Here is a 24,311-nt window from a genome sequence, read left to right as displayed (position 1 = left end):
CTTTCTCTCTCCTTCTGTGCCTCAAAGTCAAATTTTGTTTGATAATGCTTCTGAGAAACACCTTGGGATGTGTTGCTTCATAAAAGACATTATTATAAATATAAAAGTTATTGTTATAATGGTTGCTTAATTAATAATGATTACGACAGTGGACTAATGGTACCAATAAGCTATGGGTAATTTGAACTTCTTAAGGAAAACCTGTGATTTTTTTTGTTAAAAAAGAAATACAAGTAAAGACACTGAGCAAAAGATGGCTGATAATGTGCAGTGACCACGCCCTGGAAAATTCCATTGTGGATTATAGTTGACCAACTAGTCCTGAAAGAACATGGAATGTTGCACCTGAAAGGTGTCATGGACTTCTTCAGACAGAGATTTGAAAGGGAGATAGGAAAGACGCAAAAGACCTCCTGTGGTTGTGGAGGCAAAAGACTGATTGCACGTCTAAGAAGACATCCAACCCCTATTGACTTATATCTCAGAATTTGTAAATGGTCTGGGATAAAAGGGCATGGACTCTGGGTGTGAGTCATAATATTTTCCCTTGCAGAATACACTGGGAAAAATCAGTTAAATAGCTGAAGTGCTGGTGTGTGAATGTGTGTGACAGCAAGCAGAAGAACAAGAATCACCTCCTTGCAGCTTGCAGGCAAAGGGATCTCTCTCTCTCTCTCTCTCCCTCTCTCTCTCTCTCTGTTGCTGGAGGCAATCCTCAGCAGAAGTGACCCTGCAGAACCAAATGTCTCCAAACTCAATGCAAAACTGCCAAAGTCAGCTCTACCTGAATCATCCAACTTAATGGTCGTGACTTATTGACATCTCCACCTCACGCAAAAGCCAAAGACTGATTCATATTTTTTAAAAACTTTTATTTGGACTCTTAACTTCTCATTTCTGACCTGTGTGTATGTGTGTTGTGTTTTTACTATTTTTCTAAGTTTTAGTAACTAATAAACTCACTCTTTCTTTGACTCAAGAAAGCCTGGTTAAATTGGCTCCTTCTAAAAAATAAATACATTTGGAATGGGAAAGGTTATCTACATGGGAAGGGATCCCTTTTAAATTAACCTTGCTGTGACTGACAAAGGGGGTTGAATGAAGAAGGGGAGCCAGCTCATTCCTTGTCACCTGGGAGCATAACAAAATTGGGTACCCATTTGGGAAGTTAACAAATTTGTGAGATCTCGTGCAGGGACTGATCATAACAATAATATTGACCAGGGTTTTTACCATGCCAGTTCAGGCATAGCATAATTGATCATTATTAAGAATCAGCTAAGTCCATTTCACGAGAAGGATTTTTAAAAAAACTCAATTGTACACACTAGCATTACATGATGGAAATAAACAGTAAACAGAATTTAATTGTATAGTAAATAAATTTTGCCTTGGCAAAGGTAAACTATTACACAACAATATTATGTTGTTGAAGATAAATCCCTGACAAAACAGGTGACTCAGATGATTTAGCATAAATGTTCATCAAGGGTATCAAAAAGATTTTCCCAAGTTCCTGATCACAGCCTGCTTTAAACTTTCTACTTTACAAGAATGAGTACACTTTAAAAACACTTAAGCACAAAAGGTTACGGACCTGAAATGTTAACTTGGTTTACATAGGTTTATTTGTATTACATAAGGTAAACTGCACAGAAACAGGCCATTCAGCCCAATCAGTCCATGCCAGCATTTATACTCTGTTCAAGCCTCCACCCATCTTACCTCATCTAAATCAATCATCATAACCCTCTATTACCTTCTCCCTACTATGCTTGTGTAACTTCCTCTAAAATACATCTATACAATTGGTTTCAACCACTCTCTCTGGTAGCAAGTTCCACATTCTCACCACTCTTTGGGTAAAGAAGTGTCTTCTGAATTCCTTATTGGATTACTTGGTGATTATCTTACATTGTTGGCTTTCAGCTATGCTCTTCTCCACAGGATGAAATATTGTCTCTCTACACAGTCTATCAAAAGCTTTCATAATTTTAAAGACCTCTATTAGACCACTCCTCTGCCTTCTATATTTGAGAGAAAAGAGACCAAGAGTGGAATTGTCCCAAATTTGCACTAAGTGCGGTAGCGAGAAGGAAAAAGAACATTTTAACTGCCGACTGCAGTGGGGGCTTTCCACGCCCTATCATCCCAATCCCACCTCATTACTCATGCGTTCCTAGGAAACACACCATTTCACTGGCAGGCAGCTTTCAATTTGCACACTTTGCCATCACCTCACCGCTTCCTCATGCCAGGCGCCATATTTAAAGTGCAGCAACGTGCACACCTCTCAGTGCTTCCAGCCCAGGACTGCTGCATAGAAGACATGGCTCCGAAAGGTAAGGGGACTGCAGCCCTTCAATTCAGTGACCCATCCCTGGAACGCCTTTTGGATGCCATGGAGGCCCGCCATAATTCCTGTAATCCCACTCTGGCTGCAGGAGGGGCAGCAACACCACCAATCTGGCTTGGGAAGTGATGGTCAGTGCCAACACCCTACAAAAGAGGACAGATACCCAGTGCCTGGACCTGTTAAGGGCCAATTTGGCCAGGCCTAGGAGCAGGTTCACGTGGAGGCCCTCCTCCCTCCTGGCCCCCCTCTACACCGGGGGCCCATAGATCAGGAGCATGGGACTGAAGTGCAAACAAAACAAAAACAAAAGGTTTTTCAAGTAACGGAAAAGGGGGTGCAGCCTATAACAACTTACATACGCATGGTCCAAGCACTCCACAAGGCCGCAAATGGCACAGGCATCTTGGGAGCCTGTGAACCGACACATCCTACAGTTGTACGGGACCGATCGGGGGATGGTAAGGGGGCAGACTCCAGTGTAGAGAGACCTCCACTGCTGGGCAGCAATAAGGCACGCAAGGACATGTCTGGATGGCAGGCAAGTGTATGGAGGTGAAGGGTGTGCAACAACAGCCCATCCAGGACACCCCTCCGCACCATGCTAAAGGGCACGGAAGGCATTTCAACAATACAACTCAGGTTGTGGGGCCCCGGATCTCGAGGGAGGGCTCAGGGCTTGGGGCCAATGTGGAATTCAATCTGAGCAGGGGTTTGATCAGAGGGGAGCCCACTGCACACCTGGGTGTACTCAAGACTAGCATGATATTGGGACCAAGCACGACCGTCCTAATGTCATGGATGGCATTGGCTGTGAGCTGGACGTCCACCAATGCATGATGAGTCAACTCTTGTGGAATCATCCAGCCCAGTCCTCTGCCACCCAGCAGGTCCCTGATCCTGGTCACCCTGGCAGCCACAGCCCTCCTCTCTACCAGCCACCTAAAGTGGTGGGGGTGCAGATTCCTGAGTATTCTCTGACTATAGCCACTAGTCCTGACGGTGGAGAGTGATCATGTCCCAGACTTTTGTCAGGTCCTGGTAAAAGATGGGCAATGCCTGCAAGGAGCCACGAAGGCCCCTCAGATCTATAAACAGGAGCTGTACGTCATAATTCAGACCATGCACATGGTGGAAGAAATATGTCGCCCAGACATACCATCCTCAGAAAAAGGCTCCATGTAAAGCTGCAGGGTCTGAAGGTTGAAAGTTGCCACCTGGGTACTTAGGCACACCAGCAACTGACCGCCTTCCCTAAGCAGAAGATTCAGAACCTCGGCAGTGACCCAGTGCAGCCTTTTGTCCCAGAAGAAATCGACGAACATTCTCTAGATTTTTGTTACAAAGTCCGGGGGAGGGGTCAAAGTGACCAGCCGGTACCACAACATGGCAACAATCAGCTGGTTTATGACCAGAACTCAACCCCGGTAAGACAGCACTCGGAGCAGTCCTGTCCAGCGCTGCAGGCGAGTGGTGACTTTGGCCTCCAGCTCCTGCCAATTTGCCAGCCAGGATTCCTCAGCAGTGCAGAGGTGGACCCCCAGGTAGAGGAGACTATTCCTGCTCTAGGTAAAAGGTCTGAGCTCCTTGGGTAGGGGATCCATCTGCCACTGTGTGTCCAGGAGTCTGGAACACTTGGCATAGTTGATCCTGGCAGAGGACGCAGCGGAGTACACTTCTTGGCACTCGCGCACCCTCTGCAGGTCAACTGGGTCCATGAACATGAGGAGCATGAGATTGACGTAAGCTGAGAGGACCACCCTGATGCCTGGCCCGCACAGGACCAATCTCGACAACCTCCTTTGCAAGAGGCATAGGAAGGGCTCCACACAGATAGAATACAATTGGCCAGACAGGGGGCAGTCCTGATGCACCCCTCTCCCAAAGTGAAGGGCCGCTGTCAGGGACCTGTTAGCCTTAACTAGGCACTCTGCAGCAGACAGGAGTAGTCAGATCTGGGCAATGAAATGAATCCCAAACCCAAATGCTCAGAGTCCTGAATAGATATTCCTGATCTACTCTGTCGAATGCCTTCTCCGGATCAAAGGACTGGAAGGCGCCTGTCAGACCAGTCCTCTGGGACAGGTGGATGATGGCCCTGGAGAGGCTGTCGAGGGCGCCTCCAGACTTATAGGGGAATCAAGCTTTACGGCACCCTCCAGGCTGACCTGCGGCAGGTCCTCCCACAAAACTCTGCGAGCATCCTCGCTGGGCGGATCCAGAGGGAACGGGATGGTGTAGAAGTCTCAGGCATGAGCCCTGACACCCTCTGGATCTGAAGCAAGGGATCCGTCATCAACCAGCAGCATGATGAGCTGCTGGTGGACCCCATGCCTTTTTTCCCAGCGAGTGGTTGAAGGGGGTGCCGCGGTCCAGGTCCTGGAGGAACCGGATCCATGACCTCACGTACGCACCCTGGGACCCGGTGAGTTGCAGGTCCCGCAGCGCGCCCTTCTTCTCATTATACACCAGCCGCACGGCTGGGTCCACATCGGGCTGATGGAGACGTACCTCCAGGTCGAGAACCTCCTTCTCCAACTCCTCAACCATCTTTGTTGACCCCCCATGCCTACTCCCAACAGAAGGCGTGGATGTGAGTGTTGCACATGTCCCACTATAGCCTCAAGGAGGGGAAGCCTCCCCACTTCCTTCTCCAGCCGGCCCAGAAATGACGGAACGAGTTGAGGACCCACTCGTCCTCCAGCAGCAGATTGTTAAAGTGCCAGTAAGCGGACCCCATCTGAGCACAGAAAGGAGTTCTGCTCACACCAGACGGTGGTCCAAGCGAGGTATCTGCTGTACGGAAGCCAACGGAATACAGCCGCGAACGTTTTGGAAACATAAAGGCGGTTGAGTCTGGATGATCCAGTCCAGGTGACACAAAAGTGAAAACACTGGATCTGGATGGAGATGTCGCCAGACGTCCATCAAGTGAAAGGACCCGACCAGGTCCCCCAACTTACTCACATTTAGCGAGCGATGCTGGGTACTGAGAAGGTCCCTAGCACCGAGGGTACAGTTGAAATCTATCCCAAGAACAATGCGCTCGCCAGCGTCAATGGAGCCAAGATGAGTGGACACTTCCTCAAAGAAGCTCACTTGCTGCAGTGTGCACACACAGTGTTGTACACGTTCACAAAGTGAAGTGCCATGCACACCCCCCAGGCGCACAGTAAGGTGAAGCAACTGGTCTGGCACCAGCTCCTTGACCCCCAAGATCTTGGGTTGAAAACATGAGGCCAACAAGATAGCCACCCCACCAGAATTGGAGGCTAGGTGACTCATGTAGACTCCCCCTTGCCACTCCAGGAGCCACGTAGCTTTCACTCCCGGAACGGTATGAGTTTCCTGCAGGAAACACACCGCATACTACCTATCCCTGAGGACTGAAGTTCTGGGACCTGGGCTATGTATCCCTGCTACCGTTGATGTTGAGGCTAGTTATGGTTATCTTCCTTGTAGTATTGGTACCCATCAACAACACCAACGCCTTGGATAGTGCAAGAAGGAGAGGAGTATTAAGCCTTCCTCTCCTTCAGAAGCCCAGTGAGAAACATTTGGACTCTCCACTTGGCATTCCAGTCCAACGTGGGGGCCTTTAAGGGCTCATGGGCACACTAGGACACTAGCCAAAATGAATGCCACTGGTCCAAGGCCGCCTGGACCCTGTCTCGGCGACCGCAAATACTTGCAAGGAAGTCCCTGAGACTCTGATGGGGATAAGGGTGGAGTCAACAGAGGGCACCAGCTCACCTGGCTTCAATGACTCAAGATCATCAACAGTGCTCGCTACTGACACAAAGCCCCCCTCCAGGTGATTGCCTCCGGCTCCCAACCCCTCCCCTGCATTGAGTGATGGGGCTGATTTGGAACCGCCAGCTTGGTCTACCTCTGCTTCGATCCTACTTCCTGGATCAAGGCCAGAGGGGTCCTTTCTAGTCTCCTCTCGCGGTGCTGGGCCGCAGGTCGGTGGCAGCTCAGAACCCCGCTCCGCCCCAGGTTCCGAGTTGCCCGCGAGTCTGGAAAAAGCTCTGGACCCAGGGTGGAGGTGCCTGGCGCCTAAGTTTGGGAGAGTGCGGGGAAGCACTCCCCACCACCACCACCCAATGACTCATCAGTTGGGAAATCAAGGAGATGTCGAGTCCCCTGGAGGGCCAGATGGTGTGTTGGAGATGCACGGTGGGTAGGGTTGCGGCACTGCCACAAGGGTGATACTCTCATTGACTCCCGAGGGGCCCTGCTCAGGAGCTTGAGTCGGCAGATAAGCGTGTCAAGCAATGCAGAGGCCTGAAAGTGCCACCAAATGCCCCTGAGCTTTTCACCCCTTTGGCACAGACTGCAAACTAATGAGTGTTTTAGTGGACTGCAGGACAGCTGAACAACTGGGCACGTTGTGCAATCTCTTTGCTAAAGCTGGCCATGGAGCAGTCACTGGTGGAGGTGCTCACAGCCTCTTGCAATGTCATCATTCAGGTTTGGACCAGTCTCATCCTAGATCTTCAACAGGCCACCCTAGCAAGTGCTGCGCAATGTTACTGTGCACTCACCTCCAAGTTCCCCTTGAAATGTAGTTCACCAGGCGTATGCCTTATAAATGCTGTTGTGGAATGTGTCGGTATGCAATCACACTGACGTGCCTGGATGACCTGGTGTGGGAGGATGTTTCCAGTGAACAGGGCTTATAATGATATGCAGATGTATTAAGATGAAGCTCCCATCATGTGGCGGCAGAAAGCTCAACCCCCTATTGATGGGCAGAGCTGACGATTGCAAACTTGTTTCACAGCCTCGTGAAACTGATTTTTGAGCTTCGCGCCATATTGTCTGCCCATGTCCTCCATGATGCCGAATACCAACGGGCATGGAAAATTTCACCCCCAGCCTGTCCATCCTTTCCTAATATGTATAATCTCACCACAGATGCTGCCAGGCTTGCTGAGTATTTCCAACACTTTATGTTTTTTTTATTAAAAACATACTGAATTGGCTGCAAAGCATTTTGGGATGTCCTGAGTTTGTGAGGTTCTGCTACAAAAGGCAAGTTTTTTTTATATACATAGATTTCTGCTGATCTTGACAATGCCCAATTTCTGAAGAACAAACCCAAATAGTGCTGTAATCATATCTAAGAAATATTGATAACAAAAGGTTTATTTAAATGAATAACATGTAAGGGAATATTTTGCTGTCACCATGAGCATAGGATGCACAACAAGCATGTACTTGTCTGGCATAACAGAAATTTGCACCAACTGAATATTGGGATGACTAAAGGCAGCTAGAGAGAAATACAATAGACCCTAGAAATGAGCATGGGACCATGATGTGGGATTTAGCTTTGCCCATTTCTTCAGATACAGATAGCACACAAACTATATGCTGTCTGCTAAGTTAACTGATAGCCACGTGCAGTTTAGCATTAACTGGATGATTGAGTGGCTACATGTCTAATTAGGGAGCCTAAGTTGCATGAAACTAGTTCTGCTTAAAACTAGCCTGTATCTCTTAAAGAGGAGGTGTGTTCTGGTTGCAACAAGTGCTGGAAGTGGCTGGGGAAGGTTGTCTGATGTGCAAGAAGAGTGAATATGGTGCAACAGGGCAAAGAGCAAGCTCCAAGGGGTTGCATTTTACGGGGGTGGCATTGGGTAGGGGTGGAGTAGGACTGCTCAACAGCCCCGGAAGTAAATTCAGCTGCAAGCTTCTGCATGCCAGCCTGCCCATCAGCCATAATGCACTGTAGGTGAGCTAAATTCATGGAAAGTGGGACTTTTGCCCCTCACTCGGAAGGAAACCCTGCCCTCAGGAGCTACTGGCCAATCTGATTAGCCGGCAGCTAAGTCAGACCCGGCAGTGCCAGAGATGAGTAGCGTGCGCGCCAGGACTGCAGGAAGAAAGCCTAAAGAAGATCAAGGCTGCCCGAGAAGCTAAGTCCTGGGGTTTTAGGGTGGGGAGAGATTGCAGAGCCCAGGGAGGGAGCAGAGGGGGTTGGGTCCTGTCAGGCAAGCGGCGTGGAAGGATGCGGGGCAGTAATATCTTGGGGGCAGTGTCCTTATGCAGCAGGACACCTTTGAAAGTTGTGCTCCCCTCTTTCCCATCATTTCTCATTGAGGCCTTTAAAACAGACGTCCCACTCCTGCTTGACTGCCCATGCCAACAATGTTATGTTAGCCTAAACGACACTTAATTATTTATTTACATATGATGAGAGTGTGCCTAGTGTATTATGGAGGTGAGCTCGGGTTGTGCAGGAAGGCGGTGGGCTAGCCAGCCAACCTATTTTACACACCCCCGTCGAAAACATGCTCGGCGCATCCAGCTCAAAGCTCACTGATGCAGCACTGCGTGCCTTGGTACAGAAGGTAGACTGGACGAGAGAGGTCCTCTGTCAACAAGGAGCAAGGAGGTCCTCCTGACCAACTTTGTGAAGTTAGCAGAAGCAGATAACCATTGCTGTCAATGCAAGTAGTGTAACCTCTAGGACCTGGATGGAGTGCAAGAAGAAGTCTAATAACTTCACATGAAAGGTCAATGTCAGTGAATACACCCTTAAATGTTATACCCTTACGACTGAACTACTTGCCTTACGCGCTTGTCACGATGATATGACTTGTACATGAATGATATCAATCTTTAATATTATCATCTGATCAAACATATATTGAGCAGTTTAAAAAGGATTTTTTAAAAACAAGCAAATACACTGACATAATATGGCTACTACAAGTCACCTGACATCTGGTATTACAAGTTGAACAATTTTCTGGAAGGTTCCAATTTGAATACAATTAAGACATGCCCAGGCACCCTCTAAAAGAAGTTTACAGCTGTTGATGGCAAGAATTGCTTCAAAAGATTTACTGAAACTGTACTGGATCTCACATTTGCATTCCTATAAGGCTGCCTCTCAAGTGGAGACAGAAAGTCTATCAGAACAATAGCTATATGGAAGGGTGTTCTACTTATCTCATCAAGATGGATACTAGATCATTCGAAAGGGCTGGGGCATTTCATAATCTAATCACATTGGTCATAAAGACATTAGCCATGGCCTATCCAGACATGAGTTAAGCAAATACCCGCTGAAATCAATGAGGAGAGCGGTCATGTGTATAACCATTTTTGAAATCTCTTCTATTGCAAAACATAAGCTGTTGATCAATAATCTGGAAGGAACCTGCCAGTAAGGTAGTAATACTCTTCCTCTCCCCTTTGTTCCCAAGTTCAAGACCCTATTTCTATTCCAGTTTGAAATCCAGCACTTAGATAGAGAATTTCCATTGAAAGAAACTCAAGTGCAAAAATCATCTACTTTTGGAAAAGACAGATTATGTTTTTAAAAATAAACTGTCTCCAGAAATTGAAGTTTATCTGGGTTTAAACACCAGTGATTTTTCAAAGCCACAGTGCAAAAAATCTGCCACAGCCACAGATATCAGGAAAGGACTCAAAAAGCGTACTCTCTATTTATTCACATTCAATTTTAATTTGACTAAGAAAATGACTTTCTATTCTTTAACTTGTAATTCTGCATTACTGTGTGTATTTGGGTTTACATTTTAAAATATTTTATATCTTTACATGGATGGGTTTTTAACACAATAAAAACTAATCCCTTTTTCTTATTAAACTCAAGAAAGCCTGCCAGATTAGTTTCTTTGCAATCAGCAAGCAAAGGGTTGAGCACAGAGAATGAGTAAATTCCTACACTTCACTAAATTCATAGAAAAGTCTGTTATGGTCATACTTAGAGTGATATAATAAGGGAGTCATTTTTATCCCTCATGTGAACATAACACACTGAACAATTCACCACAACACCATTGATCACTAACCAACATTCTATCAACTGCAACTCATACATCACATTCATGGCTTCACTTCACCCTTAGCAGTTAGCGCTGCTGCAGCTTCACACCCACATTTTACACCTTGCATGCATTTCCAGCTATTTATCTATGACTGATACATCACCCAAAAACAGTGTACCATACTCACTGACAGGCTTTCCAATTTCGTGCAGGACATGCTGTCATATGACCACAAGCATCAGGGGCTAACCAGTGGGGGACAAGCACGCCTGCATGTTCTAATGCCAATGGGGGCTATCAGCAGGCTAAAATAATACAAGAGGATGGCAGGCTCATAGCTAATCAATCCTCTTTCTCACATCCTACCTGCCCCCGTCCCAGGTTCTCCTCTGATATACAAACTACAGGTGATCCAAGCATGCCTCTCTTGCTTTCGCCCTCTCCAGTCACCGCAACTCTATCCTTGTGCTCTTTCTCTTCAGGACACATAAAGAGCTGAAATTTGATTTGGCAGTGATGCAGGAATGGCAGAGGAAGAAGAGACTTAAGATGAAGGAGAATGGAGGAGTGTAGCACCAACATTGCACAGGGCTTTGCGTAGAGCTTAAAGCTCATATTTTCCAGCATGGAAGTGCTGGCTGGCTCTATGAGAATGCTTGCAGAACCAAATATGATGCAGCATCTAAAAGCCGATGTCTCAGCTTCCATTGCTGCAGAGACCACTGAATATCTGAGTGCTGCAGTGGAAGCTCAGACTCAAGTCATCATAGCTGCAGATACCAGTGTTCAAAGGGGCTTTCAGAGTGTCACGACACTCCAACACATTATTAGTATAACTGATGCACTGTCCCTGGAGAATGGCTGTGGTGAAAGGCTACTGACTTTCTGAGTGGAAGACGGTAGATGGACTTCCAGGATGACCTTGTACAGCCCTGGCCCTGGAAAGCCCAGCTTTAGACTACACCACCTCAACATGGGTGGAAACAGACTGAGCTGGCAGACCGACAGGCAACAGCAAGGGCACTGCTGGAGTGGCACTGGCTCTCCACGGATCCTCCCTCAGGATGATAGCATTCATCTTCCCATCCCTGCCACGCCACTGGAATCAATAGTTTTTTGCCAGTCAAGCTGCAGCCACTGGGGTAGCACTGTGTGGGAGGACTAGAGCAGGCAAAGGCACATGGAAGGCTGGCACTGAAGCATTGCACAAGGATGATTAGTTCACTTTTGTGTGGAATACTGGAGAGTTTTTTAAAATTCATTTACAGGATGTGGGCATCACTGGCTGGGCCAGCATTTAATGCCCATCCCTAATTGCCCTTGAGAAGGTGGTGGTGAGCTGCCTTCTTGAACCGTTGCAGTCCATGTGCTGTAGGTACATCCACAGTGCTGTCAGGGAGGGAGTTCCAGAATTGTGACCCAGTGACAGTGAAGGAACGATGATATATTTCCAAGTCAGGATAGTGTGTGGCTTGGAGACGAACACCCAGGTGCTGGTGTTCCCAAATATCTGCTGCTCTTGCCCTTCTAGGAAGCAGTGGTCATGGGTTTGGAAGGTGCTGTCCAAGGAGACATGGTGAGCTTCTGCAGTGCATCTTCTAGATGGTACTGTTGGTGCCACTGTTGGTGCTAGAGGGAGTAAATATTTGTGGGAGGGGAGCCAATCAAGGGGGCTATTTTGTCCTGGATAGTGTCAATCTTCTTGAGTGTTGTTGGAGCTACACTCATCCAGGCAAGTGGAAATATTCAATCACACTTCTGACTTGTGCTTTATAGATGGTGGACAGGTTTTGGGGAGTCAGGAAGTGAGTTACTCACCACAGGATTCCTGGACTCTGACCCAGTCTTGTAGCCACAATATTTATATGGTTAGTCCCATTCAGCTTCTGGTCAATGGTAACCCCAGGATGTTGATAGTGGATGATTCAGTGATGGTAATGCCATTGAATGACAATGACTGATGGTTAGATTCTCTTATTGGAGATGGTCATTGCCTGGCACTTGTGTGGCACAAACTTTGCTTGCCACTTGTCAGCCCAAGCCTGGATATGTCCTGATCTTGCTGCATTTGGACATGGACTGCTTCAGTACCTAAGGAGTCTCGAATGGTGCTGAACATTGTGCAATCATCAGCGAACATCCCCACTTCTGACCTTATGATGGAAGTAAAGTCATTGATGAAGCAGCTGAAGATGATTGGGCCTAGGACACTACCCTGAAGAACTCCTGCAGTGATGTCCTGGAATTGAGATGATTGACCTCTAATAACCACAAGCATCTTTCTTTGTGCTAGGTATAACTCCAACCAGCGGAGAGTTTTCCCCATGATTCCCACTGACTCCAGTTTTGCTAGAGGTCCTTGATGCCACATTCTGTCAAATGCTGCCTTGATGTCAACGGCAGTCATTCTCACCTCACCTTTGGAGGTCAGCTCCTTTGTCCATGTTTGAACCAAGACTGTAATGAGGTCAGGAGCTGAGTGGCCCTGGCAGAACCCAAACTGAATGTCAGTGAGAAGGTTATTGTTAAGTAAGTGCCGCTTGATAGCACTGTTGATGACACCTTCAAACACTTTACTGATGATCAAAAGTAGACTGATAGGGTGGTAATTGGTCTGATTGGATTTGTCCTGCTTTGTTTGAGAAAGTTGGTTTGGAATGGTCGTTCCAGTTGCTTTTGTCTCAGCATTGTGGCCAAGAGCATACTGTGATAATCTGTAACACAGGGAGGGTAAAGTGTGGGACTGAATGGGAAATTGGGGTTAAATTCACTCACAGCACAGTTGGGTGAGCCAACATGGGCAGCCTGGCCTGAAAAGGGATGCTTCCTCTCCCCCTTCCTCCACCTCTTCCTCTTCTCCTCTCTTCTTCCTCCTCATTCTTTTCCTTCTCCTCAAACCACGACTGAGTACAGCTTCTATAGAATGCTCAAGGCAAATAAAGGGGTTGCTTCACCACTCTATTAGTCTGCTCAATGACATTTCACCTAGGAGCATGGCTCTTATTATATGCACCCTACCCTCGTGCGCTTGGGTTGAGCACTGGTGTCACAAGCCAGGTGGTCAGAAGATAGCTCTTGTCATGAGCAGCCAACCTCAGATCTCTCATATTGGCACAAATTTGGATGGCAAAGCATTTTGTTACAGAACAAAGATATTTGTCTGCTGCCAACATATTGAGCATTGACATGCACGACACACTGAACATGGTCACGCACCAGCTGCACTTTGAGGAAATTAAACCCTTAGTGGGCGCAATACATCTCTGAATGTATGTGGCATCCACAAAGCAATGTGTCTGTGGTCAATGGCACACTGCACCACAGGGAAGCCCATTATCTGAGCAAAACCATGTGCACTCTTTGCTTGCTTCTCTGTGGAAAGAGAGGAGGCAGTGCATTTCCCTCTCAGTGCATCAGTTTCCTCCCCTGTGTGGTATTGGATCACAAACTCCATCCCTCACCACTGACTCCATCCATCTCGCTGGCAACTGTCTGAGGCTGAACAATTTGTAATCTTCCAGCATCAACCCACATTGCGCTTTCAACCACATAGCTGGCCCATTATCAAGACCACATACTTCCAGCTCTGTAACATTGCAGATTTCAACAGTGCTTTAGCTCATTTGCTGCTGAAACCCTCAACCAAGCTGTTATTTCTAGATTTAAATCTTCCACCACTCTCCTGGTCAGTCTCAAAACTCCACCCTTCATAAACTTCAGCTGAGCCAAACTTCCGCGGTCCATGACCCTAACTCTCACCAAGGAGCATGATTCCTGTGTCCACTGATCAAAATTTAACTTCTAGTCCAGCAATGCCTCAATTTTAAAATTCTAATGTTAGTTTTCAAATCCCTCCATGGCCTTTTCCCTCCCTATCTCTGTAACATCCTCAAGCTCTGTTACTCTCCAAGATCTCTGCTCTTCTCCAATGTTGGCTTCTTGTGCATTCCCCATTCACCATTGGCAGCTGTGCCTTCAGCTGCCTCAGCCCCAACTCTGCAATTCCCCCCTGTCAAAGCTCTACATCTCTCTGTCTCTCTTTCCTCCTTAAAACCACTCCTTAAGAGTTGCCTCTTTGAACAAACTGTTGGTCATCTTCCCTATTATTCCCTTATGTGGCTATAGTGAATTTTTGTTCGATAACACCCCTGCGAAGTTTGGGATGTTTTACAACCTTAAAGGCACTATATAAATGCAAGTTCTTCTTGTTGCATTCTTGGGCTGTTATAGATGATATAGTAATATTGTATCATGATGAACTATTGAACAGATAAACTGCAAGTTCAGTGAATTCTATTTCTAAATTGAGGAATTCACTACTTGTAATGATCACAGTACTGCATTATATAATCCATGCTGTATTATTCTGTTGCTAACCACCTGTAACTTAATCTGGTGTATGCTGTAATTGTAGTTCCTTCACTGGTCAATTCAAGTCTAATTGTTATTGTGTCAGTGTTGGTTCAGTGGTAGCACTCTCAACTTTGCACCGGAAAGTCATGGTTTCAAATCCCACTCCAAAGGCACAATCTAGACTGGCACTTCAGTGCAGTACTGAAGATGTGCAGCACTGTCAGGGATGCCAACTTTTTGGATTACAGAAAGCCAGCATGGACTCAGTGGGCAGAATGGCCTCCTTCCATATTATAATGACTCCACAAGATGTTGAATCAAGGTATTTTCTGCCATCGCAGTTGGATATAAAAGATCCCATAGCACTATCTGAAGAAGAGCAGGGGAGTTCTCCCTAGTATCAGGGCCAATGTTTACCCTTTAACCCAAATCACTAAAATAGACTATTTGGTCATTATCTCATTACTATTTATGGGATCTGGTTGGGTGCAAATTGCCTTCCACATTTCCTACATTACAACAATGACTGTACTATATTAGTTGTAAAAGTGCTTTGGGCGGTCCTGAAGTTATTTAAGGTTGTTAAATTGTTAAAAGCAAATTCTTTCTTCAGGGATCAAGTAAGAGTTTGGATTAGGTGTGACAGAATTTATATTAGCAGCAGAATAGAATAGATAGACATCAGCAACAAATTAGTCAGCAACAGTTGTGTTTTTGAAACAAATATGTCCCTCATGAGGTAAGGGGTGAGTGTACATTGGGGTCAATGATATGAGTTCATTTGTGACTATTTAAATACAAATTTTATCTGGTTTAGATTTTCCAGATTTCTAACACACTTGCTTGGCAAGGAAGTCATTGCAATTGCACCAATCACTGCAAGTTAAATATAAATGAATAATAAAAATAGATTGTGGAAGGTTAGCATTAAATAATAGCAGTTGGTCTGTGAGGGTTTTGGTTTATCTTCCTGTTTTCACACTTAATATGTTCTGAAATCAATGATTTATATTGGACATTGACCCCAGGGACAACAGGATAATTGGTGGAAGGATTAGAGGGAGTTGAGGAGAATTTTTTTTTACAACCAGAGGGTGTTGGAGTACTGGATTTCGCTGCCGAAAATTCTCATTGTCTTTTTAAAAAGTACTTGGACATGCACTGGAAGTGCTGTAGCCTAGAGGGCTACGGAACAAAAGCTTGAAAGTGGGATTAGGCTGGGTAGCTTTTTTTTTTTGGCCAACACAGACACAATAGGCTGAATGGCCCCTTTCTGTGTTGTAAATGTTTAGTTTTTCTATGGTCCCCGATATCTTGCCAAAATTGCCTGCTCTTTAGACATGAGCCTGGCAGTGAGTGTTGACAGGATTTGGGGGGAGTATAGGGTCCATTATAAGTGTACTGAATCAGCTTGACATTCAATCCAGTGGCAATAGGTGTGCTTCCAATGGGGTCAGATTATAATGATGAGGATCTGTAGTATATGGATATTGAGGCTAATTGCAATATGCTCATTGGGATTCAACAAGAATGAGCTAACTCATCCTAAACCAAGGATTGATCCCAGAGCCTTTCTGGTTTGTGAGTCTGCACCATGGTGATGGGTCATGGGTGGCAATCTACCGCAAGGAGTTCAGAAACCTAAGGGAAAGAAATCCATGGGTGTGACAGGAAGAAGACAGAATAAACTCAGGGAATTTTTGGAAATAAATGAACTTTTATAATTAGGCACAACAAACCAAATGTTACAGTCAGGGTGCTGTGCATATATATAGAACTGATTTCCCCAATCATTTAATTAACCTTAACGTGAGTCTTAGGTAGAATTCTCTGTTATGCACAGTAAATGCGATGGCTGCCACATTTATAGGCACTTTTAATCACACAAGATTTCTTGCTGATCAAAGCGTAGTTCTTCCATGAAGTGAATTAATCACACACCTGGTGCAGAGGCATAAATGTCAGGAAGGCCCAATATTTCATCTCTGGTGAATGAATTCATCTCAGTCAGAAATAATATACAAACGTTTTCCTACAATATCTCTGGGTTAGAGAAGGGTAAATGGCAGCAAGGATTCCAGCACTTAATTGATTTTCAGCCACTTCTGCTGCAAAGTGCACCAGCATGCAGGTCAATTGAGCACAGTACCAAGCTCAGTTATGGTGGGCACTCGAGATGGACCACCCACTATCATAATCCAGATTCACTCTTGGAGAATAGCCAGTTCAGCACAGTCCCAAAGGATGGCTGGCACCTGTGGAAATGTACCCCAGCAAGAATCATCATATTCAAGAGAAGGCAGAAAATGTGGAAAATTGGAAAGAAACAAAGTAGAGACCATGGGGTTGAGTTTGAAAGATATCTAATAATTCTCAGAAAAAGCTGTGTATGCACATCAAATCAATTGTTCAGTGTAGTTGGAGGTCATGTCAGAAATAAGTTTGCAAAGCATTTTGAGTTCTGATTTTCCACCACCTGCTGTAACGTATATCTGGTAGTTGAAGGCCAGTTTATGTTCCATTAGTTTTTTTTAAAAATAACTGCCAGTGAATGACCTTTTACCAAGTTCTACTGTTTCAATCAACATATTTATATTGACAACTAATTCATTTCTTACAAGAACTGAGAGGCGTGTTTCCTCCTTTATCAAGTGTGAAATTGATATTTATTTTAGCTTCAATATGTGATGGGATCCTGAATCAGCAGAGCAGTGCACTAAAAACCTCAGTGTACACTCTCCTGGTTTTATCCTGCTTGGTATTGCACTTGCTAGTCCCATTGGGAGGACAAATGAAATATCATTTGGTAGTACAAAATTGGAGTACCACTGAAAAAAGACACATATTGAAGCTTTTTCATCTTGCACTTATCAGGACATTCCCAAGAATACCAAATGTAAAGGGAACAATAATTGATACTTCATGAGAAGAGAGTGCTTATTGCTTGGCAAATGGAGTCTGATTGGTAGAGACATTGCCATGGAGAATGCACCAGTTAACTGATGACTGACAGCTAATTGCCAAGCTTTGTTCAAACTCTGGTTCATTCCCCAGGGCAATGCTTTGACTAATCAGAGTCAACCTACCTGGTTTGAATTTAAACAAAGCTTGGCAGTTAACTGTCAGTCATCAGTTAATGAGTGTATTCTCCATGGCAATGCCTCTACCAATCAGAGTCTACTTGCTAACCAATAGCCACTCTTTTCTCATAGAGTATCACTTATTGTTCCCTTTACCTTCTTGCAAATGTCCTGATGAGGGCAAGCTGAAAAACTTTAGCATGTGTCTTTTCTCAATGATACTCAAGTCTTCTTATCGTGTCCACAGACAGTCTATACATGGCCCAGCCAGAACTGGACACATTTTTGCGCCTTGTTGTTAAATTCGGCAACAGTGCAGGGTTTGTCTAGATACTCGAGTGAAATGTCAGTATATGGAATAAGATCGGTATATTTAACAACATTACACAGGAGAAGACAAATCTTTTAGCACCTATGAAACCACAAAATGAATCTTTGACATTGTCAAAACTCTGCATGTGGCAGAGGTTGTACATTTCAAAGTGTTCTGTATTAACTATGGCTTGGTTGGTAGCATTCATGAAGAGCAGAGTTCTAATTGGGTGAATACTGCACTTATTTAAAATGATTATTCATAAGAAAGGTTTCAAAATTTAAAATAAAATTATCAGAGAAGAAATCTTTTAAATTACTTTGTATTCTGTGATTGAGAACTCAAAATGCTTTGCAAACTTATTTCTGACATGACCTCCAACTACACTGAACAATTGATTTGATGTGCATACACAGCTTTTTCTGAGAATTATTAGACATCTTTCAAACTCAACCCCATGGTCTCTGCTTTGTTTCTTTCCAATTTTCCACATTTTCTGCCTTCTCTTGAATATGGTGATTCATGCTGGGGTACATTTCCACAGGTGCCAGCCATCCTCTGGGACTGTGCTGAACTGGCTATTCTTCAAGAGTGAATCTGGATTATGATAGTGGGTGGTCCATCTCGAGTGACCACCATAACTGAGCTTGGTACTGTGTTCAATTGACCTGTATACTGGTGCACTTTGCAGCAGAAGTGGCTGAAAATCAATTAAGTGCTGGAATCCTGGCTGCCATTTACCTTCTCCATCCCAGGGATATTATAGGAAAATGTTTGGATATTATTTCTGATTGAGATGAATTCATTCACCAGAGACAAAACCTTGGGTCTTCCTGATGTTTTTGCCTCTGCACCAGGTTTGTGATTAATCCACTTCATGGGAGATCTACGCTTTGATCAGCAAGAAATCTTGTGTGATGAAAAGTGCCCATAAATATGGCAGCCGTCGCATTTACTGTGCATTACAGAGAATTCTACCTAAGACTCACATTAAGGTTAATTAAATGGCTGTGTGAATGCGAGCATCTCACATTTTATTGCAACCAGTTTGGTTTGGCTCAAGTTCACTCAGGACTTGAGCAGAAAAATCAAGGCTGATACTCCAGTGCAGTATTGAGGATGTGCTGCACATTCAGGGGTCTTTTGGGATATTAAAACAAGATCCTGCTCCAGTGGATTTAAAGGTCCCGTGACACTATTTTGAAGAAGAGCACGATGTTATCCCTGGTGTCTTAGCTAAGGGCAAGAACTAGGGTTGTCAATTCTCCAAGTTTGTCCTGGAATCGTCAGTGAAACCTCCTGGGGTATATCCAACCAGGTGTGGTAATTCTACAAGAAACCAACTTCAAAAGTATAGAGCAACAGAGTCATTGGGTGGAATTTAATACTTCCCATGGTGAATAGTTTGGGGGCAGCTCAGGTGGGAGGATGCATGGTTGAGATTCCACCATCTCACCCCCTCCCATTTAAGCCCTGGCTTCTTGGGGGTAGTCCTTTTTCTAAGTGACTCAGCGCCTGATGGAGGGACATGGTATTGGCAAGGGGTGGGGGGAGACCACTGAACGCCCCTGATTCCCTTTGTTCCGACCCTTCCCAACCCCCAAACCAGCCAGCGACATCTCCCCGTGGCCCTTACCCTATCCTCACTCACCTGTAGCCTGGGTCCCTAATTGAATTTAGGCCTTTGGTGGGTGCATTACTGGCAGCAGCCATTGCTCCTAATGGTGCTAATGAGCAAGGGAGAACTGCAGGCCTCTGATTGGCCGACAGCACTCACGACATGAGATTTCTACCCCCGATTCCTAAATCTGGCCATGGTCCTCACTGGCCAGTTAAATATCTAATGGGCACCTAATTCCAGAGGGCCTTCCCCAATGGAGGTGAAACACCAGTTCTCCAGCTAGAGGCAAACACAGTCACCAACATTAAATCCCACCCATTGTCTCAGATTAAAACCCCCCACCAGTAGCCTCAGCAAATCCATTTAATCATTCCCTTCGCAACATCTATTTCAACTATGCTACCCTTCCAATGGAACAAAAATTATAGAGTGTGGTATTATTTTATTGTTGCCTTTGTGTCATGTTCTGTTAAAAAGTAAAAGTTGAGAAGGAAAATAGCATACTCTTATCAACTTAACAAGGAACAAACAGATGTATCAAATACATGGTACATGGACCAAAATAACTTTTAAGTGGAAGTTTCTCATATCAGACTCTGAAGTGGCACTAATATAATGGCATTAATAGAAGCTGATGTTCAGCTGTCATTTTTCTCATATGTGGCACTGACATGCATTCTCTCCTTTTGTGGAGGAACAATCACAATGGCTATCCAATCCGTCCCAGGCATGTTTCAAGCCAAAAGCAATCTCTATTTTCAATTTTAAAAATGTTTTGCACCCTTCAAGTTCCAATTTGTTTGTCACCAGTTATTTTTCTGCTGTACAATCTGACCCTAGTATAAGATGCTAACATGTGTTTATAGGTTATGGCTGCAAGATTTGGCTTAGTAGCAAAATGGCAGCTACACTGCTCACACCCAGTGTGGCTTGCGGTGAATGTCACCTGGATAAGGATTGTTTCAATGTTATTGCCGAGCTTTAGTGAGGTTTCACTACTACCATGCTTTCTAATCTTTCCAAACATTGATGAGGCTTTGCTTCCTTTGGACAGACTTAAGTTAGTCAGTATAGTTTAACTTCAAACAATTTATTAAGAACTATTTACAAAGACCTCAGGATAAACATATGGTATTCAAGACACAGACTGTTCTGCGCTTAGCGCTCTTGACGCCTCTCGGTCATCTGACTGCTGATGTCACACTTACATCATTAATAGCAGCATGGTATCATTAACATATCTATTAACTCATTACCCTACAACGATGTTAGTGCTGGTTTTTTGAGCATGCATTGGAGATTTGCAGAGTATGTAGGTTGTGACGTCAATCAAAAGTCTAACTAATTTGATGCCACACTGCCATTTGGACCTCGCCATTCTAATTAACACCCTCTCTTAAACCTACATGAATAAACTTCTGTTCAGCAGCAGGAAGATACCCCTACGAGGAGCATCATCAACTTGCATGTTAGTTGCTGCCTATTTTACATTGGTACTGACTGAGTCTGTGGATTTGCTGGGTGTTTTAAGGAGTTGCTTATAGTTGGCGAATTTTGCAGGGAGTGACGCTGCAAATGGGGAAGGTATTGGCTGTGGCTGTAATGGCATTGTCTCTGTCATGGGTGCCATAGTAACAGACCCCTCGGGTTGCAGCATGAGAGGAAGGTGGTGCAGAGACAGCAAATAAGAAGGCTAGCTACTCACAGAGGGAGGAGGATGAAGAGGAGACGGACACCCAGCAGGAGGCTTTGTCCAGCTCAGGTCTTCCAGGAACATTTTTCTTACCTCCAATTTATCCAGGAGCAGTGATTGTGCTGTTCACAATTCACAAAGTATGTGCTCACAAAACTCTACCAGCTCTTGCAACCAGACCTGCAGCTTCAGAACTGTGTGAGGACTGCACTGCCAGTGACTGTGAAGATGACTGTGAATCTGAATTTTTTTATGTCATGAGCCTTTCAGGCTGAAGCAGGCTACATATTTCATGTCTCCCCATTTTTAATCCATTGCCACATCTGAGAAATGACAGAGGATCCTTCTGCGTGGAGAGGGATTTCGTTATGTTCTTTCTGAATAGAGAGAAGAAGCAGGGGAATGCACATGTGGCTTTACCAGGATAGTGAGCTTCCCCATGGTGCACGGTTACATCAGGTGCACACAGGTGACTTTGCACGTGCCACATCTCAATGGTGAGCTGTACCAAAACTGCAAAGGGTACCACTTACTCAATGTGCAGTTGGATTGCGACCATACCCAGCACATCATGCTGGTGAATTGCCGCTATACAGGCAGCAGTCATAAGGCATTCATTCTGCACCAGTCCACTGTTCCATCAATCTTTCAGCCATTATGTCAAACCAAAGGTTGGCTGCTGAATGATAAGGCTATCCACTCTACACCCGGGTCATGACTGCCTTCTGCAACCTCACCATACATGACCATCACTCACATAATAAGAGCCATGGTGCCATGGGAAACATCATCATGCTGAGATTGGGCTGCTGAAGCAACGGTTCAGCTGCCTCAGTTGCTCTGGAGGGGCCTAGCAGTACTCGCCACAGTGTGCATTCTGATTTGTGATGGTTTGTTACTTGCTCCACAACCTGGTCATCATGAGGGTACAGCCATTGCTGCTATGGATTCTGTGATTACCTCTGGAGGAGGAGGAAGAGGACAAACAGGAGGGGAAGGGAGGAGACAGCTGCACATCCACATTCGGGACAGGCTGCCCATGAGTACCTCGCTTGACTTCAGTTCCTGTGAATATAATCCCAAATCACCATTGTTCATCTTTTCCACACCTTGTCATCCATCTGTTGCAGACCATCACCAGGTCCCTTTAACCAGAGTCCTGAAATAAAAGGCATCATAAAATAACCATTCCATATCAACTTTATCCAAAAACGCATCCAATATTCCATATAAAGTTCAACTAATTATCCTTGAGCATCCTCTTAGTGCCTGACTCACCTGGTGTAGTGTCCTATACAGTGCTACCCCATTGGCTGCATCATTGTTAGTGGAAGGCTGCTGACTTGAATGAGGGAGACTAAAGATGGTCTTGCAGGACCCCGTCAAGAAGCTCTGGGCGTAGAAGACCTGGCTTTGGACTGCATCATCGGGGAAACAGTGTGGGCTGGCTGGTTGACAGGCAACAGTAAGGCACTTATAGAATGGTCGTGGTGGGAGCACAAAAGCTGCTACCTAGCGAGAGGAAAGCAGGTTTGTGCTGTTTGAAGCTGTTGCCAATTCCCTGAGGTGGTATCTCAGCAATCCTAGAAATCTGCAGGAGCACTGATTGCTGGACTGCTGTGAGAGCCTGCATTCCTGCTTTGAATACTGATTGCATGACCTCAGACTGAGCTTCCACTGCAGCACTCAGACATTGGGTAGCTTCTGCTTGTGCTCCAATGGAAGCTGAGACAACTCACATGCTGCACCATGGCTGGATCTGGAAGTGTTCTGATGGAGCATCACCATTTGCATGTTGCAAAGGATGGTCCAGGCTCTGCACAAAACCCTGTGCCAATTCAGAGCTAGTTTCCTCCATGCTCCTTGACAGTAACATCAGGGTTTCTGGCAATCCTGCTATCACACTAAGCATTTTTGTGTACATGTCCATTAGCCATTATCTGTAAACTGCCCCATTGAAGTCCTCATCTGAATCCTCTGCTGTAGATCTTATATGTGACCTTGCTGTGCGGGGAGATGGCACCCATGCTATCCATTCACCCTGCCCTGGCTGCCGCTTACTCATTTCTGCTGACTCACCATGTGCAGACCCCGTCCCTATGATTCCCTTTAACTTTGAGCAATGCCAGTGTCTGAGCTAGTTGCTGGGAGTGTGAGATTAAGTGACGGTGTTTATTTTTTATCAATCTCTTCTTTTTCTAACTACGCAAGAGTTCTTGGGTATCTGAAACCATAAGAGCAAAAGGATAAGGTTGGGATGTGGGAAGAGGGCAGAATGAAAGAGGAATATAATTGCAAATCTGTACATCAGATGGCACTGTGAGGGTAAAGTGAGGCATGAGAAGCTAGATTAGGTAGGAACACCCTTGATGGTTTCAGTTCTGTTACTGGACATGAACTAAATTGTGGCTGCACCAATAATTTCCAGCATTATCTCCTCCGTTGTGGGGGAGGAACATGCAGCCATGCCTGCTCACTGACATTTAGGTGCACATCACAATTCCTGCAACTGTTTTCAGGGGCTATTGAATTTTGTCCCCATGCTTTCTGAGGCTCCCACCCAAAACATTAGCAGCCTGAGGATCAGGGACTATCACTGGCAGGCTTCATTTTGATACTGCTGCATGATTGCTGCAATTTCTAACAGGCCATTTAAGTCCCATTTAAAGGGGTAATGCACTTATTCAAGCAAGACTGTATTTCCTATGCTAGATTTGTTTGATATGCAGCTCGAAGGGTTTCATTCAGAGACTGAATCATAGGGCTACACCATGTTTTCCAATGGCTCCCTGGAGATTCTTGTTAAAAAGATCAGGGTAAGGACGGAGGCGTTGTTTATCATCACCCAAAGGAAATTACCCGGGATGACTCTCCAGCAGGCCTGATGGCTGAGAGGGTCAGTGCTAGCAGAATTACCACCAACATCTGGGTTAAATATAGGTTAAACCTGGGTTCAAAGATCTCAGCAGAGCAGCAAGGGTAAACGCAGCTCTTAGTTTCTCCATCTCGCTCAGCAACTTCTGCCAACACTGCTTTCAGTAACAACTCTCAACAATTCACTCCTCTAAGTCATATACCGCAGCAAACAAT

The 24,311-nt window shown here is 45.2% G+C and overlaps 1 long non-coding RNA gene across 1 annotated transcript in view; it reads right to left on the bottom strand.

Moving 5' to 3' along the window:
* LOC121282632 overlaps positions 1–22,519 on the bottom strand; it is a 103,361-nt gene extending 80,842 nt beyond the window's left edge. Inside the window, exons 1-2 of the long non-coding RNA XR_005944085.1 lie at positions 22,500–22,519; positions 22,331–22,380 (exon numbers count right to left, since the gene is read on the bottom strand). This is a non-coding gene — a long non-coding RNA (uncharacterized LOC121282632). The remainder of the gene's footprint in view (positions 1–22,330; positions 22,381–22,499) is intronic.
* Positions 22,520–24,311: the final 1,792 nt, after the last annotated feature.

Source organism: Carcharodon carcharias, chromosome 9, assembly GCF_017639515.1.
Source record: "Carcharodon carcharias isolate sCarCar2 chromosome 9, sCarCar2.pri, whole genome shotgun sequence".
In the NCBI taxonomy this organism is placed as follows: Eukaryota; Metazoa; Chordata; class Chondrichthyes; order Lamniformes; family Lamnidae; genus Carcharodon; species Carcharodon carcharias.
The sequence above is the reverse complement of the archived record's forward strand: the minus strand, read 5'-3'. Positions and strand labels throughout refer to the sequence as shown.